Consider the following 16,198-nt stretch of genomic DNA (forward strand, 5'->3'; position numbering starts at 1 on the left):
CACACCTGACTTTTATGGGAAGAGATTTTAAGGTTTTAAATACCTATGGTTTTAATGAAAAAAATGACAGGTATGACCTTTTAAAAGACTTGCAGTCCCACATGCTAGGCAGGGAACCATTAGTTGTAGGAGGGGATTTTAATTGTGTTCTAAACAAGAAAGACAGGAGGGGAGCAGGGGAAGATTTCAAAGTCGATAAAACATCAGTTTTATTTGGGGCCCTATGTAAGGATTTTAAACTACTGGACTGTTTTAAAGTCATGCATCCCAGAGAGGAGGGCTTCACCTGGTTCAGTGGTGACGGCACCAAAGCCTCTCGCATAGACTATATTTTATCACGGGATTTCCCACCAACCGATGCTAGAGTAACTCCTGTTTTCTTCTCTGATCACACTATACTTTCTTGCACCCTATCACTAACTTCAGGTGTGACGGCTGGGAAGGGTCTGTGGAAACTCAACTGCTCCCTTTTAGAAGATAGGGAGTTAGTTAGGCAGTACAGGGAGCAGTACCAAGACTGGCAGACCCTTCAAGACCTATACGTCTCACGTGCACACTGGTGGGAAATGGTGAAGGGAAGGACCCAGACCTTTTTCAGGCAGGCAGGTAAGAGAAAGAAAGGTAGGGACGACAGACGCATGCTGGGACTGCAAAAACGACTTCAACGGTATTTTAAACTAAACCTAGAGGGTCTGGATTTTAATGAAGAAATAAAGCAAATAAAAGAAGAGATGTCGGTTTTAGCAGAAATTAAAAGTAAGGGTGTCATTTTAAGAAGCAAAGAAAAAGAAATAGAAGAAGGAGAGAAGTGCACTAGGTACTTTTTTAAAAGAATTTTAGATAAAGATAAAACCATTTTTAAACTGAAAAAAGACAATCAGTGCACAGCCGAAACAACAGATGAAATTAATGATACCATAGTTCAATTTTATAAAGACTTATACAAAGAAAAACCTATAAAAACAGACACAATGAGAGAAGTTTTAAAGTTCATTGAACACAAAATAAATGACAGTGTGCTTTTATCCCAAGATTTTACCCTTTTAGAAATTTTCAACTGCATTAAGAGTTTCAAAAAAGGGAAGTCCCCAGGAGACGATGGGCTTCCCTTAGAATTTTATTTGACTTTCTGGGACATTTTAGCACCTGACCTTTTTGTTGTTTTTATGGACTTAGAAAAACTTGACAGACTCCCCGACAGTTTTAGAAGAGGGATAGTGACTTTACTTTTCAAGGACAACGACAAGACAGACCTAAGAAACTGGAGACCTATCACTCTTTTAAACTTTGATTGTAAACTTTTTAGCAAACTTTTAGCATCTCGCATGACTGTGTTTTTAGAGGGGCTGATTCACCCGGATCAAACCTGTGCCATCCCGGGGAGAAAGATCACGGACAGCCTCCTACTGATCCGAGACACCATCTGTTTTGCGAGAGACAGAAACATTAGGCTAGTAGTCCTAAATTTAGACTTTGAGAAAGCTTTTGATAGGGTCTCGCACCAGTACCTTTTCCAGGTACTGCAAAAAATGGGGTTCCCTGAGAGGTTTATAGCTTGGGTGGGACTGCTGTACCGGGGAATCACCAGCAAATTCATAGTTAATGGGCATCTGACAAAAGCAGTCGATATTAACTGCGGTGTCCGTCAGGGTTGTCCGTTATCTGCCCTCCTCTACATCACATGCATTGAACCATTGGCACAGGTCTTGAGAAGGGACCAACGAATCAATGGGGTGGTAGTACCGGGGAGCGGGGGAATGACCAGCAAGTGTGTTTTATACATGGACGACATCAACATTTTATGCACTGACCTTTTATCCGTAAACAGGACACTGGACTTGACTGACTGGTTCGGACTGGCCTCAGGATCAAAATTAAACAGACTGAAGACCCAAGCCCAATTTTACGGACCATGGACAGTGACTGAAAAGACGGGACTCCCCCTAACTGTGACACAGACTGACTTAAAAATACTTGGGGTCAAATTTAATAAGGAGGGTGGAGGGGAAACAAATTGGCAGGACAAGATAGGGAAAGTAAAACAACGACTGGGGTACTGGAGACTAAGGGAAATGACAATGGAAGGAAAGGTTTTAATCATCAAAGCTGTGATTTTACCCTTGCTTTTAATGCTCACTTCTGTTTTTACCCCCCCCAGAAATGTGATCTTAGACCTGGAACGAGCCATCTTTTATTTCATGTGGGGGTCTAAGTGGGAGCGCCTGAGAAGGGACACAATGAGGAAAACCAAGGAGAAAGGAGGAAAAGGAGTGCCAGACCTGTTTTTAATCCTGGGAGCAAGATACGCCACAATCGGACTCGCAGCTGCCACAGCCCCATCCAGAAACCCAAAGACAGCAGCAATGGCCCGGTTCTGGATGGGGTCCTACCTCAGGAAACTGAAACTTTTAAAAACTGATCTTAAAGTTCCAGTGTCCTTTTATCTGCCGCAATCGTATCATTTTATTCAGAAGTTTTTAAAACATTTTAACCTTGAAAAACAGGAGCTGCATATTTTAACTAACATACGTTCTGTAATCTCTGTTGTGCAGGAGCGAGAACCAGTGAGCCCAGTGCGCGGGCTTGCACTCGGCGAGCCCTCCACAGTTTGGAAAAATGTGAACCATCCTGTTCTTCCAAACAGACTCCGGGACCTGTCATGGATGGTGGCTCACGAGATCCTCCCAGTCAGGTCCGTGATGCACTCCCGGGGCATGTCGACGTCCCCAACCTGCCCCCGACCTGGTTGTGGCGCGCCTGAGTCGGTGAGGCACCTGCTCTGGGAGTGCAGCGCTGCTGTAGAACAGTGGGCACTGGCCGGCTCCTTGCAATTCCCGTGCTTACCAGCAAGGGAGGTCCTTACAGCACAGCTGGTACTGTATGGAGTGAGCCAAAGTCAACAAACACCAAAGGACTTTGCAAAACAATGGCTCACTCTAGCCGCCATCAAAGACGCCACATGGACCTCCAGGAACTTGCTGGTAAGAAAGCACAAGCAGATCCCCCCCGTGGCAGTGATCCAGATGGCAGCAGCGACGGTCAGTATGGCCGTCGCTGCAGGCGGCGGGCCTAGGACACAGCCACAAAGAAGAATCGCCTCTGTGCCCATTCGGATGAAGGAGCTGGAGCCATACGGGAAAAGTTCAAAGCAGCAGCGGCCTGACTCTCCGGGAGAGGCAGGTGGGAAGGAGATGCAGGGTGAGGATCTCCTCTGAGCACCAGGACAGGATCCCGAGAGACCACATCTGTTTGGGAGAACAGGATGAGTTAATCTTGATAGGGGCTCACTGCACTCCTGCACAACAGTTGACTTTTAAAGAAAAACGTTTCTTAACCAATGCTCTCCTTTTAATTGTTTTAAATGAAGACACTGTTTTTACACCCTAAAACATTTTATGATGTATCTTACATAGTATCAATGTTTGTTTTTTAAAAAAACAGAAAAGATAGGATGTGTACCCTGTAAAACTGTAAAAAAAAATGAACAACAAGGAAAACACAACAACAACAAAGAAAACAAATGTGTGATGTGAAATGTGATGAAACATAAAGTGGAAAAAAGTGTCAATAAAACTTTTCAAAAGAAAAAAAAATCTGTTCTTATCAGTTTAATATCTGATACATCCCCTACCCGGGGACCATATATTAAATTGATTTTTGGACTTGGGAGATGGAACAGGGGCTTGCTCCGTCCACTCCACGCATCGACCCGGTATTGCAGTACCTCCGGGAACGGTGCACCCTCCTCTCTTCAGTGTTTAAAATAATCCTTTCTTTTCGCTGCATTTAAGAGAAATATGTGTGTGAGTCTGGCCTGGCTTTGTCACTGCGTTGACATGCTGCCGGGACGCAAGCTTTTTGAAATGAACTGGAATGTTAGTCAGGTTTGGGGTTATTTGTGTGCCAGTTCCCCCATTTGCCACTCTGTGTATGCTATTGCTGTAGTAGCACACAGACACGCAATAACATATCAACAGTCATTGTTGCAAAGTGTTTCTGGCCTAGCTGCTGCTTCGACTGTTCTTTTGTTGGCGGTAAGAAAAACACACACACACACACACACTGGCGGTAGCTATCGGTTGGCTTTGATGTGGAAGTGTGGCACGACCTGTTAGAATGATGAGCCTTATTTCTCCACTTGCATGTAGAAAGACAAGCCCTATCGGGCCTCAACACAAAACTTTCTTCTGTGTTGAGGACAAGTAGAAGGGACACCCAGTGCAGAAACTCTGATTTCGGTGGTTCGCATGTTGTTGGGACCGTCAGTCAGGGCGATGGTCCTGTGAAGGACTCCTTTTGCCCTGAGCTGTACAACTCATACTTACCTGGCAGGGGAGATACCATGATCAAGAAGGTGGTTCACCCATGGCGAGGCCTGGCCATTGCACTCCGGTGGGGCTGACCTATGCGAATTCCCCAAATGTGGGAATCTCGACTGCATAATTTGTGGTAGTGGGGGACTGCGTTCGCGCTCTCCCCTGATGTATCGTCGAAAGTAATAAGGGGGAAACAGATAGGGACATGCTGCCTTCCAACCTGGCTGTAGCAACAGACAGACAGCAATAATTTCCAAGGTGGCTTAAAAGCTATGCGCAGCCAGTGTCTTTGCTAGTGCTAGATCACAATATCACTCGTCAATCAAATTTGTTTCAGATTCAGCAGCCCTTGCTCTGATCAATGTGAAATCCCAGTCACGGCACATCTGCCTTACAGAACGGCTGTGGGCCAATAAAAGGCCCCAATCTTCTCCTGTCTTTTGGTTCACTTAAGTCTGCTGCAGATAAATCTGGTGGTTGAGGGTTTGAACTCATTTTTCAGAGCTTGACATAACGCATGTATCTTAAAGGTGCTTCCATCAAAGAGTTTGCTCTTCCGTTTTACCGACGGTCACTTAAAAGCAACGCTCGCTTGCCGGGACCATGGGCGAGGAGGACTGTATGGGGAATGTGATGCCGGCCTTAGCCTGTCAGGGGCATCGCTTCTCGGCCTTTTGGCTAAGATCAAGTGTAGTATCTGTTCTTATCAGTTTAATATCTGATACGTCCCCTACCCGGGGACCATATATTAAATTGATTTTTGGACTTGGGAGATGGAACAGGGGCTTGCTCCGTCCACTCCACGCATCGACCCGGTATTGCAGTACCTCCGGGAACGGTGCACCCTCCTCTCTTCAGTGTTTAAAATAATCCTTTCTTTTCGCTGCATTTAAGAGAAATATGTGTGTGAGTCTGGCCTGGCTTTGTCACTGCGTTGACATGCTGCCGGGACGCAAGCTTTTTGAAATGAACTGGAATGTTAGTCAGGTTTGGGGTTATTTGTGTGCCAGTTCCCCCATTTGCCACTCTGTGTATGCTATTGCTGTAGTAGCACACAGACACGCAATAACATATCAACAGTCATTGTTGCAAAGTGTTTCTGGCCTAGCTGCTGCTTCGACTGTTCTTTTGTTGGCGGTAAGAAAAACACACACACACACACACACTGGCGGTAGCTATCGGTTGGCTTTGATGTGGAAGTGTGGCACGACCTGTTAGAATGATGAGCCTTATTTCTCCACTTGCATGTAGAAAGACAAGCCCTATCGGGCCTCAACACAAAACTTTCTTCTGTGTTGAGGACAAGTAGAAGGGACACCCAGTGCAGAAACTCTGATTTCGGTGGTTCGCATGTTGTTGGGACCGTCAGTCAGGGCGATGGTCCTGTGAAGGACTCCTTTTGCCCTGAGCTGTACAACTCATACTTACCTGGCAGGGGAGATACCATGATCAAGAAGGTGGTTCACCCATGGCGAGGCCTGGCCATTGCACTCCGGTGGGGCTGACCTATGCGAATTCCCCAAATGTGGGAATCTCGACTGCATAATTTGTGGTAGTGGGGGACTGCGTTCGCGCTCTCCCCTGATGTATCGTCGAAAGTAATAAGGGGGAAACAGATAGGGACATGCTGCCTTCCAACCTGGCTGTAGCAACAGACAGACAGCAATAATTTCCAAGGTGGCTTAAAAGCTATGCGCAGCCAGTGTCTTTGCTAGTGCTAGATCACAATATCACTCGTCAATCAAATTTGTTTCAGATTCAGCAGCCCTTGCTCTGATCAATGTGAAATCCCAGTCACGGCACATCTGCCTTACAGAACGGCTGTGGGCCAATAAAAGGCCCCAATCTTCTCCTGTCTTTTGGTTCACTTAAGTCTGCTGCAGATAAATCTGGTGGTTGAGGGTTTGAACTCATTTTTCAGAGCTTGACATAACGCATGTATCTTAAAGGTGCTTCCATCAAAGAGTTTGCTCTTCCGTTTTACCGACGGTCACTTAAAAGCAACGCTCGCTTGCCGGGACCATGGGCGAGGAGGACTGTATGGGGAATGTGATGCCGGCCTTAGCCTGTCAGGGGCATCGCTTCTCGGCCTTTTGGCTAAGATCAAGTGTAGTATCTGTTCTTATCAGTTTAATATCTGATACGTCCCCTACCCGGGGACCATATATTAAATTGATTTTTGGACTTGGGAGATGGAACAGGGGCTTGCTCCGTCCACTCCACGCATCGACCCGGTATTGCAGTACCTCCGGGAACGGTGCACCCTCCTCTCTTCAGTGTTTAAAATAATCCTTTCTTTTCGCTGCATTTAAGAGAAATATGTGTGTGAGTCTGGCCTGGCTTTGTCACTGCGTTGACATGCTGCCGGGACGCAAGCTTTTTGAAATGAACTGGAATGTTAGTCAGGTTTGGGGTTATTTGTGTGCCAGTTCCCCCATTTGCCACTCTGTGTATGCTATTGCTGTAGTAGCACACAGACACGCAATAACATATCAACAGTCATTGTTGCAAAGTGTTTCTGGCCTAGCTGCTGCTTCGACTGTTCTTTTGTTGGCGGTAAGAAAAACACACACACACACACACACTGGCGGTAGCTATCGGTTGGCTTTGATGTGGAAGTGTGGCACGACCTGTTAGAATGATGAGCCTTATTTCTCCACTTGCATGTAGAAAGACAAGCCCTATCGGGCCTCAACACAAAACTTTCTTCTGTGTTGAGGACAAGTAGAAGGGACACCCAGTGCAGAAACTCTGATTTCGGTGGTTCGCATGTTGTTGGGACCGTCAGTCAGGGCGATGGTCCTGTGAAGGACTCCTTTTGCCCTGAGCTGTACAACTCATACTTACCTGGCAGGGGAGATACCATGATCAAGAAGGTGGTTCACCCATGGCGAGGCCTGGCCATTGCACTCCGGTGGGGCTGACCTATGCGAATTCCCCAAATGTGGGAATCTCGACTGCATAATTTGTGGTAGTGGGGGACTGCGTTCGCGCTCTCCCCTGATGTATCGTCGAAAGTAATAAGGGGGAAACAGATAGGGACATGCTGCCTTCCAACCTGGCTGTAGCAACAGACAGACAGCAATAATTTCCAAGGTGGCTTAAAAGCTATGCGCAGCCAGTGTCTTTGCTAGTGCTAGATCACAATATCACTCGTCAATCAAATTTGTTTCAGATTCAGCAGCCCTTGCTCTGATCAATGTGAAATCCCAGTCACGGCACATCTGCCTTACAGAACGGCTGTGGGCCAATAAAAGGCCCCAATCTTCTCCTGTCTTTTGGTTCACTTAAGTCTGCTGCAGATAAATCTGGTGGTTGAGGGTTTGAACTCATTTTTCAGAGCTTGACATAACGCATGTATCTTAAAGGTGCTTCCATCAAAGAGTTTGCTCTTCCGTTTTACCGACGGTCACTTAAAAGCAACGCTCGCTTGCCGGGACCATGGGCGAGGAGGACTGTATGGGGAATGTGATGCCGGCCTTAGCCTGTCAGGGGCATCGCTTCTCGGCCTTTTGGCTAAGATCAAGTGTAGTATCTGTTCTTATCAGTTTAATATCTGATACGTCCCCTACCCGGGGACCATATATTAAATTGATTTTTGGACTTGGGAGATGGAACAGGGGCTTGCTCCGTCCACTCCACGCATCGACCCGGTATTGCAGTACCTCCGGGAACGGTGCACCCTCCTCTCTTCAGTGTTTAAAATAATCCTTTCTTTTCGCTGCATTTAAGAGAAATATGTGTGTGAGTCTGGCCTGGCTTTGTCACTGCGTTGACATGCTGCCGGGACGCAAGCTTTTTGAAATGAACTGGAATGTTAGTCAGGTTTGGGGTTATTTGTGTGCCAGTTCCCCCATTTGCCACTCTGTGTATGCTATTGCTGTAGTAGCACACAGACACGCAATAACATATCAACAGTCATTGTTGCAAAGTGTTTCTGGCCTAGCTGCTGCTTCGACTGTTCTTTTGTTGGCGGTAAGAAAAACACACACACACACACACACTGGCGGTAGCTATCGGTTGGCTTTGATGTGGAAGTGTGGCACGACCTGTTAGAATGATGAGCCTTATTTCTCCACTTGCATGTAGAAAGACAAGCCCTATCGGGCCTCAACACAAAACTTTCTTCTGTGTTGAGGACAAGTAGAAGGGACACCCAGTGCAGAAACTCTGATTTCGGTGGTTCGCATGTTGTTGGGACCGTCAGTCAGGGCGATGGTCCTGTGAAGGACTCCTTTTGCCCTGAGCTGTACAACTCATACTTACCTGGCAGGGGAGATACCATGATCAAGAAGGTGGTTCACCCATGGCGAGGCCTGGCCATTGCACTCCGGTGGGGCTGACCTATGCGAATTCCCCAAATGTGGGAATCTCGACTGCATAATTTGTGGTAGTGGGGGACTGCGTTCGCGCTCTCCCCTGATGTATCGTCGAAAGTAATAAGGGGGAAACAGATAGGGACATGCTGCCTTCCAACCTGGCTGTAGCAACAGACAGACAGCAATAATTTCCAAGGTGGCTTAAAAGCTATGCGCAGCCAGTGTCTTTGCTAGTGCTAGATCACAATATCACTCGTCAATCAAATTTGTTTCAGATTCAGCAGCCCTTGCTCTGATCAATGTGAAATCCCAGTCACGGCACATCTGCCTTACAGAACGGCTGTGGGCCAATAAAAGGCCCCAATCTTCTCCTGTCTTTTGGTTCACTTAAGTCTGCTGCAGATAAATCTGGTGGTTGAGGGTTTGAACTCATTTTTCAGAGCTTGACATAACGCATGTATCTTAAAGGTGCTTCCATCAAAGAGTTTGCTCTTCCGTTTTACCGACGGTCACTTAAAAGCAACGCTCGCTTGCCGGGACCATGGGCGAGGAGGACTGTATGGGGAATGTGATGCCGGCCTTAGCCTGTCAGGGGCATCGCTTCTCGGCCTTTTGGCTAAGATCAAGTGTAGTATCTGTTCTTATCAGTTTAATATCTGATACGTCCCCTACCCGGGGACCATATATTAAATTGATTTTTGGACTTGGGAGATGGAACAGGGGCTTGCTCCGTCCACTCCACGCATCGACCCGGTATTGCAGTACCTCCGGGAACGGTGCACCCTCCTCTCTTCAGTGTTTAAAATAATCCTTTCTTTTCGCTGCATTTAAGAGAAATATGTGTGTGAGTCTGGCCTGGCTTTGTCACTGCGTTGACATGCTGCCGGGACGCAAGCTTTTTGAAATGAACTGGAATTTTAGTCAGGTTTGGGGTTATTTGTGTGCCAGTTCCCCCATTTGCCACTCTGTGTATGCTATTGCTGTAGTAGCACACAGACACGCAATAACATATCAACAGTCATTGTTGCAAAGTGTTTCTGGCCTAGCTGCTGCTTCGACTGTTCTTTTGTTGGCGGTAAGAAAAACACACACACACACACACACTGGCGGTAGCTATCGGTTGGCTTTGATGTGGAAGTGTGGCACGACCTGTTAGAATGATGAGCCTTATTTCTCCACTTGCATGTAGAAAGACAAGCCCTATCGGGCCTCAACACAAAACTTTCTTCTGTGTTGAGGACAAGTAGAAGGGACACCCAGTGCAGAAACTCTGATTTCGGTGGTTCGCATGTTGTTGGGACCGTCAGTCAGGGCGATGGTCCTGTGAAGGACTCCTTTTGCCCTGAGCTGTACAACTCATACTTACCTGGCAGGGGAGATACCATGATCAAGAAGGTGGTTCACCCATGGCGAGGCCTGGCCATTGCACTCCGGTGGGGCTGACCTATGCGAATTCCCCAAATGTGGGAATCTCGACTGCATAATTTGTGGTAGTGGGGGACTGCGTTCGCGCTCTCCCCTGATGTATCGTCGAAAGTAATAAGGGGGAAACAGATAGGGACATGCTGCCTTCCAACCTGGCTGTAGCAACAGACAGACAGCAATAATTTCCAAGGTGGCTTAAAAGCTATGCGCAGCCAGTGTCTTTGCTAGTGCTAGATCACAATATCACTCGTCAATCAAATTTGTTTCAGATTCAGCAGCCCTTGCTCTGATCAATGTGAAATCCCAGTCACGGCACATCTGCCTTACAGAACGGCTGTGGGCCAATAAAAGGCCCCAATCTTCTCCTGTCTTTTGGTTCACTTAAGTCTGCTGCAGATAAATCTGGTGGTTGAGGGTTTGAACTCATTTTTCAGAGCTTGACATAACGCATGTATCTTAAAGGTGCTTCCATCAAAGAGTTTGCTCTTCCGTTTTACCGACGGTCACTTAAAAGCAACGCTCGCTTGCCGGGACCATGGGCGAGGAGGACTGTATGGGGAATGTGATGCCGGCCTTAGCCTGTCAGGGGCATCGCTTCTCGGCCTTTTGGCTAAGATCAAGTGTAGTATCTGTTCTTATCAGTTTAATATCTGATACGTCCCCTACCCGGGGACCATATATTAAATTGATTTTTGGACTTGGGAGATGGAACAGGGGCTTGCTCCGTCCACTCCACGCATCGACCCGGTATTGCAGTACCTCCGGGAACGGTGCACCCTCCTCTCTTCAGTGTTTAAAATAATCCTTTCTTTTCGCTGCATTTAAGAGAAATATGTGTGTGAGTCTGGCCTGGCTTTGTCACTGCGTTGACATGCTGTCGGGACGCAAGCTTTTTGAAATGAACTGGAATGTTAGTCAGGTTTGGGGTTATTTGTGTGCCAGTTCCCCCATTTGCCACTCTGTGTATGCTATTGCTGTAGTAGCACACAGACACGCAATAACATATCAACAGTCATTGTTGCAAAGTGTTTCTGGCCTAGCTGCTGCTTCGACTGTTCTTTTGTTGGCGGTAAGAAAAACACACACACACACACACACTGGCGGTAGCTATCGGTTGGCTTTGATGTGGAAGTGTGGCACGACCTGTTAGAATGATGAGCCTTATTTCTCCACTTGCATGTAGAAAGACAAGCCCTATCGGGCCTCAACACAAAACTTTCTTCTGTGTTGAGGACAAGTAGAAGGGACACCCAGTGCAGAAACTCTGATTTCGGTGGTTCGCATGTTGTTGGGACCGTCAGTCAGGGCGATGGTCCTGTGAAGGACTCCTTTTGCCCTGAGCTGTACAACTCATACTTACCTGGCAGGGGAGATACCATGATCAAGAAGGTGGTTCACCCATGGCGAGGCCTGGCCATTGCACTCCGGTGGGGCTGACCTATGCGAATTCCCCAAATGTGGGAATCTCGACTGCATAATTTGTGGTAGTGGGGGACTGCGTTCGCGCTCTCCCCTGATGGATTGTCGAAAGTAATAAGGGGGAAACAGATAGGCACATGCTGCCTTCCAACCTGGCTGTAGCAACAGACAGACAGCAAGAATTTCCAAGGTGGCTTAAAAGCTATGCGCAGCCAGTGTCTTTGCTAGTGCTAGATCACAATATCACTCGTCAATCAAATTTGTTTCAGATTCAGCAGCCCTTGCTCTGATCAATGTGAAATCCCAGTCACGGCACATCTGCCTTACAGAACGGCTGTGGGCCAATAAAAGGCCCCAATCTTCTCCTGTCTTTTGGTTCACTTAAGTCTGCTGCAGATAAATCTGGTGGTTGAGGGTTTGAACTCATTTTTCAGAGCTTGACATAACGCATGTATCTTAAAGGTGCTTCCATCAAAGAGTTTGCTCTTCCGTTTTACCGACGGTCACTTAAAAGCAACGCTCGCTTGCCGGGACCATGGGCGAGGAGGACTGTATGGGGAATGTGATGCCGGCCTTAGCCTGTCAGGGGCATCGCTTCTCGGCCTTTTGGCTAAGATCAAGTGTAGTATCTGTTCTTATCAGTTTAATATCTGATACGTCCCCTACCCGGGGACCATATATTAAATTGATTTTTGGACTTGGGAGATGGAACAGGGGCTTGCTCCGTCCACTCCACGCATCGACCCGGTATTGCAGTACCTCCGGGAACGGTGCACCCTCCTCTCTTCAGTGTTTAAAATAATCCTTTCTTTTCGCTGCATTTAAGAGAAATATGTGTGTGAGTCTGGCCTGGCTTTGTCACTGCGTTGACATGCTGCCGGGACGCAAGCTTTTTGAAATGAACTGGAATTTTAGTCAGGTTTGGGGTTATTTGTGTGCCAGTTCCCCCATTTGCCACTCTGTGTATGCTATTGCTGTAGTAGCACACAGACACGCAATAACATATCAACAGTCATTGTTGCAAAGTGTTTCTGGCCTAGCTGCTGCTTCGACTGTTCTTTTGTTGGCGGTAAGAAAAACACACACACACACACACACACTGGCGGTAGCTATCGGTTGGCTTTGATGTGGAAGTGTGGCACGACCTGTTAGAATGATGAGCCTTATTTCTCCACTTGCATGTAGAAAGACAAGCCCTATCGGGCCTCAACACAAAACTTTCTTCTGTGTTGAGGACAAGTAGAAGGGACACCCAGTGCAGAAACTCTGATTTCGGTGGTTCGCATGTTGTTGGGACCGTCAGTCAGGGCGATGGTCCTGTGAAGGACTCCTTTTGCCCTGAGCTGTACAACTCATACTTACCTGGCAGGGGAGATACCATGATCAAGAAGGTGGTTCACCCATGGCGAGGCCTGGCCATTGCACTCCGGTGGGGCTGACCTATGCGAATTCCCCAAATGTGGGAATCTCGACTGCATAATTTGTGGTAGTGGGGGACTGCGTTCGCGCTCTCCCCTGATGGATTGTCGAAAGTAATAAGGGGGAAACAGATAGGGACATGCTGCCTTCCAACCTGGCTGTAGCAACAGACAGACAGCAATAATTTCCAAGGTGGCTTAAAAGCTATGCGCAGCCAGTGTCTTTGCTAGTGCTAGATCACAATATCACTCGTCAATCAAATTTGTTTCAGATTCAGCAGCCCTTGCTCTGATCAATGTGAAATCCCAGTCACGGCACATCTGCCTTACAGAACGGCTGTGGGCCAATAAAAGGCCCCAATCTTCTCCTGTCTTTTGGTTCACTTAAGTCTGCTGCAGATAAATCTGGTGGTTGAGGGTTTGAACTCATTTTTCAGAGCTTGACATAACGCATGTATCTTAAAGGTGCTTCCATCAAAGAGTTTGCTCTTCCGTTTTACCGACGGTCACTTAAAAGCAACGCTCGCTTGCCGGGACCATGGGCGAGGAGGACTGTATGGGGAATGTGATGCCGGCCTTAGCCTGTCAGGGGCATCGCTTCTCGGCCTTTTGGCTAAGATCAAGTGTAGTATCTGTTCTTATCAGTTTAATATCTGATACGTCCCCTACCCGGGGACCATATATTAAATTGATTTTTGGACTTGGGAGATGGAACAGGGGCTTGCTCCGTCCACTCCACGCATCGACCCGGTATTGCAGTACCTCCGGGAACGGTGCACCCTCCTCTCTTCAGTGTTTAAAATAATCCTTTCTTTTCGCTGCATTTAAGAGAAATATGTGTGTGAGTCTGGCCTGGCTTTGTCACTGCGTTGACATGCTGCCGGGACGCAAGCTTTTTGAAATGAACTGGAATGTTAGTCAGGTTTGGGGTTATTTGTGTGCCAGTTCCCCCATTTGCCACTCTGTGTATGCTATTGCTGTAGTAGCACACAGACACGCAATAACATATCAACAGTCATTGTTGCAAAGTGTTTCTGGCCTAGCTGCTGCTTCGACTGTTCTTTTGTTGGCGGTAAGAAAAACACACACACACACACACACACTGGCGGTAGCTATCGGTTGGCTTTGATGTGGAAGTGTGGCACGACCTGTTAGAATGATGAGCCTTATTTCTCCACTTGCATGTAGAAAGACAAGCCCTATCGGGCCTCAACACAAAACTTTCTTCTGTGTTGAGGACAAGTAGAAGGGACACCCAGTGCAGAAACTCTGATTTCGGTGGTTCGCATGTTGTTGGGACCGTCAGTCAGGGCGATGGTCCTGTGAAGGACTCCTTTTGCCCTGAGCTGTACAACTCATACTTACCTGGCAGGGGAGATACCATGATCAAGAAGGTGGTTCACCCATGGCGAGGCCTGGCCATTGCACTCCGGTGGGGCTGACCTATGCGAATTCCCCAAATGTGGGAATCTCGACTGCATAATTTGTGGTAGTGGGGGACTGCGTTCGCGCTCTCCCCTGATGGATTGTCGAAAGTAATAAGGGGGAAACAGATAGGCACATGCTGCCTTCCAACCTGGCTGTAGCAACAGACAGACAGCAAGAATTTCCAAGGTGGCTTAAAAGCTATGCGCAGCCAGTGTCTTTGCTAGTGCTAGATCACAATATCACTCGTCAATCAAATTTGTTTCAGATTCAGCAGCCCTTGCTCTGATCAATGTGAAATCCCAGTCACGGCACATCTGCCTTACAGAACGGCTGTGGGCCAATAAAAGGCCCCAATCTTCTCCTGTCTTTTGGTTCACTTAAGTCTGCTGCAGATAAATCTGGTGGTTGAGGGTTTGAACTCATTTTTCAGAGCTTGACATAACGCATGTATCTTAAAGGTGCTTCCATCAAAGAGTTTGCTCTTCCGTTTTACCGACGGTCACTTAAAAGCAACGCTCGCTTGCCGGGACCATGGGCGAGGAGGACTGTATGGGGAATGTGATGCCGGCCTTAGCCTGTCAGGGGCATCGCTTCTCGGCCTTTTGGCTAAGATCAAGTGTAGTATCTGTTCTTATCAGTTTAATATCTGATACGTCCCCTACCCGGGGACCATATATTAAATTGATTTTTGGACTTGGGAGATGGAACAGGGGCTTGCTCCGTCCACTCCACGCATCGACCCGGTATTGCAGTACCTCCGGGAACGGTGCACCCTCCTCTCTTCAGTGTTTAAAATAATCCTTTCTTTTCGCTGCATTTAAGAGAAATATGTGTGTGAGTCTGGCCTGGCTTTGTCACTGCGTTGACATGCTGCCGGGACGCAAGCTTTTTGAAATGAACTGGAATTTTAGTCAGGTTTGGGGTTATTTGTGTGCCAGTTCCCCCATTTGCCACTCTGTGTATGCTATTGCTGTAGTAGCACACAGACACGCAATAACATATCAACAGTCATTGTTGCAAAGTGTTTCTGGCCTAGCTGCTGCTTCGACTGTTCTTTTGTTGGCGGTAAGAAAAACACACACACACACACACACACTGGCGGTAGCTATCGGTTGGCTTTGATGTGGAAGTGTGGCACGACCTGTTAGAATGATGAGCCTTATTTCTCCACTTGCATGTAGAAAGACAAGCCCTATCGGGCCTCAACACAAAACTTTCTTCTGTGTTGAGGACAAGTAGAAGGGACACCCAGTGCAGAAACTCTGATTTCGGTGGTTCGCATGTTGTTGGGACCGTCAGTCAGGGCGATGGTCCTGTGAAGGACTCCTTTTGCCCTGAGCTGTACAACTCATACTTACCTGGCAGGGGAGATACCATGATCAAGAAGGTGGTTCACCCATGGCGAGGCCTGGCCATTGCACTCCGGTGGGGCTGACCTATGCGAATTCCCCAAATGTGGGAATCTCGACTGCATAATTTGTGGTAGTGGGGGACTGCGTTCGCGCTCTCCCCTGATGGATTGTCGAAAGTAATAAGGGGGAAACAGATAGGGACATGCTGCCTTCCAACCTGGCTGTAGCAACAGACAGACAGCAAGAATTTCCAAGGTGGCTTAAAAGCTATGCGCAGCCAGTGTCTTTGCTAGTGCTAGATCACAATATCACTCGTCAATCAAATTTGTTTCAGATTCAGCAGCCCTTGCTCTGATCAATGTGAAATCCCAGTCACGGCACATCTGCCTTACAGAACGGCTGTGGGCCAATAAAAGGCCCCAATCTTCTCCTGTCTTTTGGTTCACTTAAGTCTGCTGCAGATAAATCTGGTGGTTGAGGGTTTGAACTCATTTTTCAGAGCTTGACATAACGCATGTATC

At 47.4% G+C, this 16,198-nt stretch overlaps 17 non-coding genes and 1 pseudogene across 17 annotated transcripts; all 18 read left to right on the forward strand.

Annotated features, from left to right (window-relative positions):
- Positions 1 to 3,569: 3,569 nt before the first annotated feature.
- LOC114919132 (U2 spliceosomal RNA) lies at positions 3,570 to 3,746 on the forward strand (annotated as a pseudogene).
- Positions 3,747 to 4,317: 571 nt separating this feature from the next.
- Positions 4,318 to 4,481, forward strand: LOC114919128 (U1 spliceosomal RNA). The gene has a single exon (XR_003807610.1). It is a non-coding gene; the product is annotated as a U1 spliceosomal RNA (small nuclear RNA).
- A 493-nt stretch (positions 4,482 to 4,974) lies between these two features.
- Positions 4,975 to 5,165, forward strand: LOC114919129 (U2 spliceosomal RNA). Its single transcript, XR_003807611.2, has one exon. It is a non-coding gene; the product is annotated as a U2 spliceosomal RNA (small nuclear RNA).
- A 571-nt stretch (positions 5,166 to 5,736) lies between these two features.
- Positions 5,737 to 5,900, forward strand: LOC114919133 (U1 spliceosomal RNA). Its single transcript, XR_003807615.1, has one exon. It is a non-coding gene; the product is annotated as a U1 spliceosomal RNA (small nuclear RNA).
- Positions 5,901 to 6,393: 493 nt separating this feature from the next.
- Positions 6,394 to 6,584, forward strand: LOC114919136 (U2 spliceosomal RNA). The gene has a single exon (XR_003807618.2). It is a non-coding gene; the product is annotated as a U2 spliceosomal RNA (small nuclear RNA).
- Positions 6,585 to 7,155: 571 nt separating this feature from the next.
- LOC114919134 (U1 spliceosomal RNA) lies at positions 7,156 to 7,319 on the forward strand. The gene has a single exon (XR_003807616.2). It is a non-coding gene; the product is annotated as a U1 spliceosomal RNA (small nuclear RNA).
- Positions 7,320 to 7,812: 493 nt separating this feature from the next.
- On the forward strand, positions 7,813 to 8,003 carry LOC114919131 (U2 spliceosomal RNA). Its single transcript, XR_003807613.2, has one exon. It is a non-coding gene; the product is annotated as a U2 spliceosomal RNA (small nuclear RNA).
- A 571-nt stretch (positions 8,004 to 8,574) lies between these two features.
- Positions 8,575 to 8,738, forward strand: LOC114919135 (U1 spliceosomal RNA). Its single transcript, XR_003807617.2, has one exon. It is a non-coding gene; the product is annotated as a U1 spliceosomal RNA (small nuclear RNA).
- A 493-nt stretch (positions 8,739 to 9,231) lies between these two features.
- LOC114919130 (U2 spliceosomal RNA) lies at positions 9,232 to 9,422 on the forward strand. Its single transcript, XR_003807612.2, has one exon. It is a non-coding gene; the product is annotated as a U2 spliceosomal RNA (small nuclear RNA).
- Positions 9,423 to 9,993: 571 nt separating this feature from the next.
- LOC114917217 (U1 spliceosomal RNA) lies at positions 9,994 to 10,157 on the forward strand. Its single transcript, XR_003805939.1, has one exon. It is a non-coding gene; the product is annotated as a U1 spliceosomal RNA (small nuclear RNA).
- A 493-nt stretch (positions 10,158 to 10,650) lies between these two features.
- On the forward strand, positions 10,651 to 10,841 carry LOC136177858 (U2 spliceosomal RNA). Its single transcript, XR_010665352.1, has one exon. It is a non-coding gene; the product is annotated as a U2 spliceosomal RNA (small nuclear RNA).
- Positions 10,842 to 11,412: 571 nt separating this feature from the next.
- On the forward strand, positions 11,413 to 11,576 carry LOC114917228 (U1 spliceosomal RNA). Its single transcript, XR_003805950.1, has one exon. It is a non-coding gene; the product is annotated as a U1 spliceosomal RNA (small nuclear RNA).
- A 493-nt stretch (positions 11,577 to 12,069) lies between these two features.
- Positions 12,070 to 12,260, forward strand: LOC136177859 (U2 spliceosomal RNA). The gene has a single exon (XR_010665353.1). It is a non-coding gene; the product is annotated as a U2 spliceosomal RNA (small nuclear RNA).
- A 573-nt stretch (positions 12,261 to 12,833) lies between these two features.
- Positions 12,834 to 12,997, forward strand: LOC114917236 (U1 spliceosomal RNA). Its single transcript, XR_003805958.1, has one exon. It is a non-coding gene; the product is annotated as a U1 spliceosomal RNA (small nuclear RNA).
- A 493-nt stretch (positions 12,998 to 13,490) lies between these two features.
- Positions 13,491 to 13,681, forward strand: LOC136177860 (U2 spliceosomal RNA). Its single transcript, XR_010665354.1, has one exon. It is a non-coding gene; the product is annotated as a U2 spliceosomal RNA (small nuclear RNA).
- Positions 13,682 to 14,254: 573 nt separating this feature from the next.
- LOC114917237 (U1 spliceosomal RNA) lies at positions 14,255 to 14,418 on the forward strand. The gene has a single exon (XR_003805959.1). It is a non-coding gene; the product is annotated as a U1 spliceosomal RNA (small nuclear RNA).
- Positions 14,419 to 14,911: 493 nt separating this feature from the next.
- On the forward strand, positions 14,912 to 15,102 carry LOC136177861 (U2 spliceosomal RNA). Its single transcript, XR_010665355.1, has one exon. It is a non-coding gene; the product is annotated as a U2 spliceosomal RNA (small nuclear RNA).
- A 573-nt stretch (positions 15,103 to 15,675) lies between these two features.
- LOC136177693 (U1 spliceosomal RNA) lies at positions 15,676 to 15,839 on the forward strand. Its single transcript, XR_010665186.1, has one exon. It is a non-coding gene; the product is annotated as a U1 spliceosomal RNA (small nuclear RNA).
- The last annotated feature ends 359 nt before the right edge of the window (positions 15,840 to 16,198 follow it).

The sequence above is a fragment of the Labrus bergylta genome, chromosome 23 (genome assembly GCF_963930695.1).
Source record: "Labrus bergylta chromosome 23, fLabBer1.1, whole genome shotgun sequence".
Lineage (NCBI taxonomy): Eukaryota > Metazoa > Chordata > Actinopteri > Labriformes > Labridae > Labrus > Labrus bergylta.